A 7100-nucleotide genomic window follows, 5' to 3' on the forward strand; every position below is an offset into this window, starting at 1 on the left:
TACTACCTCAGCTATTCTCCAGTCTTTTGGTACCTTACCTGATGACAGTGAGTTATCAAAAATGTAATATAGAGGGGTCGCTAGTTCCACCCTTAATTCCATTAGTACCCTAGGATGAATCCCATCTGGCCCTGGTGATTTGTTTGTTTTGATTTTACTGAGCCTCAATATTATCTCCTCAATCGTGAAATCAATATTGAGATCTGGCTTGTTTGTCTCGCTTGTGGTACATGTGCGGTCCACTGCCTGCTCTCCCCTAGTAAACACTGATGAGAAGAACCCATTTAGAAGTTCTGCTTTTCTCTTATCTTCCGTAAAACTTTTACCATTGATATCGGTTAATGGGTCTATGTTCTCTTTAATTATTCGCTTACTATTTATATACTTGAAAAATCATGGAGAGATCATGTCAAACAAACCTTAGTGACTAAAGTAATAGATAAAGGGGAGGGGGTAAAGATATAGTTTATTTAGACTTTAGTAAGGCTTTTGACACTATCCAACATCGCAGACTGCTAAATAAACTTGAAAGCATGGGATTGGATACTAAGGTCTTAATTCAGATTTGATTGCAAAGCCCTTTTTTTCTCAAATAGATAAAACCATGTTGCACTGCAGGTGGGGCAAATGTAACATGTGCAGAGAAGTTTAGATTTGGGAGTGGTGTGTTCAAACTGAAATCTAAATTGCAGTGTAAAAATAAAGCAGCCAGTATTTACCATGCACAGAAACAAAATAACCTACTGTAATTCTATCTGCACATGTTACATTTGCCCCATCTGCAGTGCACATGATTTTGTAAATTTGAGTTGTAGGAAAGAAAACATAGAAATGTAGTAAATGAAGTGCATTTATAGGAGGGAAATGTTACCAGTGGAGTAACCAAGAGATCAGTACTTGGACCATTTCTTAATTGGTGACGCCGCAAATCATATTGAAGGAAAAGTATGCCTTTTTGCAGATACACAGGTATGAAACAGGTGGACACACCAGGTGGGGAAAACAAATGGTTGATGATCTAGGTAGACTAGAGGAATTGTCAAGAGTATGGTAATTACAGTTTAATGACAAAAAATCTAAACCATGCACTTGGGTCTCAAAAATCCAAAGACTAAATGTAGTATTAATGGCACAATATGGAAACTACTGAGGAGGAAAGAGATCTAGGAGTCACTATTTCAGGTGACTTAAAGGCAGGTAAGCAATGTAACAAAGCGACGAGGAAGACAAGACAGATGCTTGGTTGCACAGAGAGGAATCAGCAGCAGAAAGAAGTAATAATGGCACTGTATAGGTCATTGGTACAGATACAGTACTAGAATACTGTGTCCAGTTCTGGAGGCCATATCCTTAAATACATTAGAGATGGTACAAATAAGGGCAACTAAAATGGTACATGTCCAAAATTACAAACCTTACCCAGAAAGACTAAAAAATCTCAATATGTATAGTTTGGAGCTGAGAAGGTTAAGGGGAGACATGATTAAAACTTCTATATGTATCAAGTGATTTAACAAGGTCCAAGAGGGAAATATAAGAACACAAAGGCATGCACTGAAACTGGGGGAGGTTCAGGGGAAATCTGAGACAAAATGAATTACAGAATGAATAGTGGACAAGTGGAATAGCCTCCCGTCAGAGGTGGGAGAGGCTAAGACATTAAAGCAATTTAAACATGCATTGGACATAAGGATATCCTTACAAATAAATAAAAATCAAGTAGGGTTTGAGGTTACAATATGGTTAAAAAAGGGGCAGACTAGATGGGCCGAAAGGTTCTTATCTGCCATCAATCCTATGTTTCTATGCTACCTTTTTGAGTACTTGTTAGAGATCAAGAGCTTTTAAGTTTTACATGAGTTGCTTTATGCCTGTTAGATCACTTAGCGGAAGTACTGGAGATCAAAGGATCTGATTATTTGGTGGAGATGGTGCAAGAGTCAGATCATTTTTGGGGATCCAAAATATAGAGAGGGAAGTATGGAGTTTGAGTCAGAGCTATTAACAGAAGGAGTGATTAGAAGGAAAGGATAGCGTCACCAGTAGAGTTAAAAGATCTGCAGAAGGTCTAGAGTTAAAAGATCTGCAGTCTGAGAGGTCTAGGAAGAAACGGAAATGACCCTTGTACTTGAAAGGAAACTGTTCTTGTCATTAATAAAGGCAGTCTCAATGGAGTGGAGGGGACTTTGCCTGCATAACTGACATGTCTCCAGATTATCATTGAACTGTGCTTTAGTCTCACTGTGTACCAACCTTTCAGCTGCTACATTAGTCTCTTGGTGTCCCAGGCTGTCTGTGCTTTGATAAACCTGGTACAATGTCATGCTACGGTGCGGCTCAACTGGGGCCTGCTTCAAGTTTGGATAACCTTTTCTTTACTTAGAGCAGCGATTTTCAACCTTTTTACCTTGCGGCACACTAAATAAGATTTTAAAATTGCCAAGGCACACCATGAGATCCCCACAGGGCAAAACATATTGGCCCCCACAGGAAAAACCAAACCTATTGCCCCCCATATAAAAAACAATCACACTGGTCCCCACAGGTAACAAAAATAAAATACATTGGCCCTTTAAATGAAAAGAAGAGACCAGTAAATAACACTCGAACTGGTGGTGGCTGTAAACTGGTTTGGGCATCTCTAGATCTGGGGGCACACCTGAGAACAACTCAAGGCACACTAGTGTGCCACGGCACAGTGGTTTGAAAAACACTGACTTAGAGCAACCTTTTACACTGCGGTGTGGCTCCACTGTGTCCTGGCTTCTTGTGTCCATGGTTCATCCTGCAACTCCACTACGCTCTGGCTAATTCGCCATTTACTCACTACAGAGTTTCTAGTGAACTTCATCATATACTTCAGCATCCATGTGGCTGCAAAGAAGTCCTCAACAGTGCCACATGGTTGTGGATTAGCTCACAGACAATGTCTATGTAGATAGTCAAAAATTCAACACAACACAAAAGGTTGACAGGAATTAAGTCAATAGTGAAAAAAGGTTGCCACAAGCAAAATGTCGAGAAGGAAAAGATCGACTCATGGAAATGTCAACTTGAGTTTTTCCACTTTTTATATATTGACACCTGAGCTTGTGGACCCTGCGCCACATGCTTCTCGCTTTGGTTCATACATTCAAGGCTGTAGTCCCAAAGCCGACTGTCTTATCTTTTTGAACAGAGAAACCTTTAGCAAGGCAGCATTCAGAATAGAAAACTATAACAGAGAGATTATCTCATGTATTTAATCTTATATTAATCTAGTGCTTTTCAGGTAATCTACAGTAAACACAGGCGGTAGCATATGTACCTGGTGTCTGAGCATCTTAAATAAAAATGAATGAACAATATTTGTTTATATTCTTCCAGTTTGTTCCCATGAGTAATCAACACTAATTTTGTGTGTGTGCTTGTGTACAGTATGTTAATCCCCAAATGGCAATTAATAGTTTTAATAAATTTGTCCATAACTAGTACAGCTTGAATGTATTACTAAGCATTGCATATACTGTAGATCTTGTAAAGACTACAGAATTACAGTACTCACTGTGTGGCTGCTGGAACAGAATACTCTAGCAGTTGCGCTCACCTCCATGTGCCCCTGGATCCTACCTCTAGTGCCGGCATTGCTGCCAATTACTGCTCACTGGGCAACCCTGCAGATTTTCCCACCCGACTGCAAAGATTGGGGCAGATGTATTAAGCCCTAACAAGAGATAAATGCAAGGGTGATAAAGAGAGATAAACGTCCAGCCAATCACCTGCTAACTGCCATGTTACAGGCTGTGTTTGAAAAAAGTCAGTAAGGAGCTGATTGGCTGGATGTTTATCTCACTTGCATTTATCTCTTGTTAAGGATTAATACATCTGCCTCATTATCAGCTACTGGGAAAATGGTAAAAAGAAGGGGTGTAATAAGCATATAAAAGACATGTGAGGAGGTCTGATGGCAGAATGAAGGTATATGGGGGATATTAAAAAGCATGTGGGGTGGTCTGATGGAATCTGGAGAGGTCCAAGAGCATGTAGGTGGATTCTAGTGCACATATAATTGGCATGTGCAGGTCTGAAAGGAATAGAAAAAATACATTGCAGATCTGATAGTCTTCTAAAGCATGTGGGAAGGTCTGAGGGCATGTGGGGGTTCTGCTGGGCATTTGAGGGTCTAGGCAGGATGGTATGATACCATGTTGGGGATTTGAGGGATGCTTAAGAGGCATGTGGGAGGGTCTGTGCAGAGGGGGGATCACTAAGCACATATAAATATACATGTTATCATGTATGTGATAAATATGCCTGATGCATCTCCTGGGGCCCGGGAATCAGCATACGCCTTCACACACTCCTTATAAGGCCACCCCCAGACTCCCATTGGCTAGTTTAACAGGAGTCTGAGGGCAGGCTTAAGAGAGTGTGATAGCATATGCTGATTCCTGGGTGCCAATACAGCGCTGCCAATTCTGTGGAATCCATCTTGCACATATATGATAACATGCATGTTTATATGTGCTTAGCGATTCCTCCCTGCTCTACATTGCTGCAGCTATCTCTGCTTATGAGCATTTAAGAGCAAGTTGAAAGGTCTAATTGTATGGGTTAGGAGGATGCAGGTCTGGTGCCATTATAGTAAACAGAGGGATTTATAAAGACAGATAGAAATTGGCGTTGATTGCTTAGGGGTGTCCAAGTATTTTTGTTAATTTCTTTGGTTACCATTTAGAACAGTGGTTCCCATCCTGGGGTATGTGTACCTCTGGGGGCACACTGCAGACTGGTTGGGGTACTTGAAAATAATATTGGTAATGGAGGAAGAAGAGGAAAATGTCTCCGGATGGTGGAAGAAGTCTCCCGATGCTGTGCAGAAGAACCATCTCACATCACTTCTGGTTCCGTCTGCAGTGTCATCAACGTCTCCTTGTGCTTCTGCCCAACCAGCAATTCACTGGTAGCTACCTGCGCTGCCCTCAGACATCAGCAATCATCTGCCCGCATGCTCTGCATGGCTCCATAGAAGCCCATGTTATGAATTTAACATGGGCTTCTATGATGGGAACCGGCAACTCAGCCTGACTGCAAGGTGACCGCATTGAGGACACTTGCGGTCTAAGTGATTTGCCGGTTCCCACCAAAAATTTATAACATAGGCTTCTATGGAGCCGCGCAGAGCCAATCCGGCGTGGAGATCCCCCGGAGCCCGCTCTTGATTAGCTGAGGGAAGATGGAATGACTGACGTCACTATGGATTCCCTAATTCTCGGGGAAGGACTGCAAGGGTCAACACACTTGCAGATCCTCAGTCCGCTGGAGCCGGGGCATTCGGGTATATTTTTTTACACCCCCCATGGATGTTACTGGAACAAAGAGGATGCAATCTAAACTGGATGGGATGGTTCTCTATGGTGCGAATTTATGACACAAAAAAGTGCGATTTCTTCCGCCGGTCATGTGCGAGTTTTGGACCAACCTGAGTGTAATTTACAAAACTGTCTCCGCATGACTAAGAGCCCCCTAACCTATTGGCCCACCTCTGTCCCATCCATTATGCATAACACCCCCTATATAAAGGGGCAGTGGTGCTATTTCACTCTTTGATAGGAAGTAAGGAGCATGGAGAGGAGCAGTGGCAGTGTGAGCAGAGGAAGAGGTGTTGGTGGCAGAGTGAGCAGTGGCAGAGGGAGAAGTGGCAGAGGGAGCAGTGGCAGCAGCCAGCCAAGTGGGAGAGGCAGCAGAGGACTGCTGAGGTCGTCCTCCATTACAGGGAGTGGCAGCAGTGTGGCAGGCAGCATGGCCACAGCAAGGCCAGGCTCTGGCGGACCAGCCCCAGCAGGAGGAGGTGAAGGATCCGCTGGCATCCCCATCCTATACCCAGGACCTATTCCATACCCCAGAGCAGCTGCAGGAGGGCCACATGTCAGGGGTGGAGGAAGATGGAGGTGAGGAGGAGGAAGACACTGGCATGGAGGAGGAGTGGTACATGGCTGGAGTAGAAAATGAGGAGGAGGAGGTAGAAGCTGGCCGCACAAAAAGTGGCCGAAAGGTCAGATTCTCCTACGAGGAAAATGCTGCGCTTGTCCGGGCTATCATACCCGTGTTTGACCGGTTACTAGGGAAAAGTCACCACAAGAGCACTGCACAGCGGAAAAGGGCTATGTGGAAGGACATCACCCAGGCGGTGAATGCTGTAAGTCAGCACAAGTGCCTGGTCAGAACAGTCAATAAGAGGTTCAACGACATCAAGAGACAGCTCAAAAGTAAAATGGCCATGGAGTTGGAGGAGGCCACCAAGACTGGTGGAGGAAGCCCCACCACTGTTTGCTACACGTCCTATGAGGTCAAGCTCAAAAGAATCATACCCCCTGCGGTCCTGCCTGGCATGCACGTCGCGGATATCGATAGGCCGCCAACGCCATCCAGAGCTGGTAAGTGTGACCACATGCAATCTTAAACATACATGACAATGTTTTCAAACTGTAATGTTCACTTGTATTGTTATGCTAAGTAAAGTGCTGCTGTGGAACTACATAGCCAAGCAAGGTCAAGCACAAAAAATTGCCTGCTCCTACTTTCAAATTGGTCATAATGCTGGGCCTTGTAGTTCCACAACTGCTGATATTGATCAACACTTTAACATTATTTCTAGCAGCTTAACATGTATGTGGCCCAAAAAACATTGGTGTACTGGTGGTTTAGCTGCCATGCCTACATACCACAGATTATCCACCAGTTGTAATGTGTCAAATAGTTTAATAATAATCTAATTAAAAATTCAGGTGAAAAACATATGTCAAATAATGTGGGGACTAAATAATGTAGTCCTTAACCAAAGGAAGTATTGTCCAGTAATGTCATTTCAATGCATTTTTGGCATAAATGCTTATCCAGTGCAAGGTACATAATGGCTGCCCATCTTTCCTTTCACAGATTGTCCGTCCCGAAGTGCTCACGCATCAAAGAAAAGAAGGCCCATTGGAGCAGAATCTGTGGAATCAGGTAAATGAACAAAAAACAGGCCATTACACATACAGTACACACACCCATGTCACATCAACAATATAGCGCAAAGTATAGCTGCACTTAGCCAATCATGCACAGCGCAGACCAAT

The sequence above is a fragment of the Crinia signifera genome, chromosome 2 (assembly GCF_055691185.1).
Source record: "Crinia signifera chromosome 2, ASM5569118v1, whole genome shotgun sequence".
NCBI lineage: Eukaryota > Metazoa > Chordata > Amphibia > Anura > Myobatrachidae > Crinia > Crinia signifera.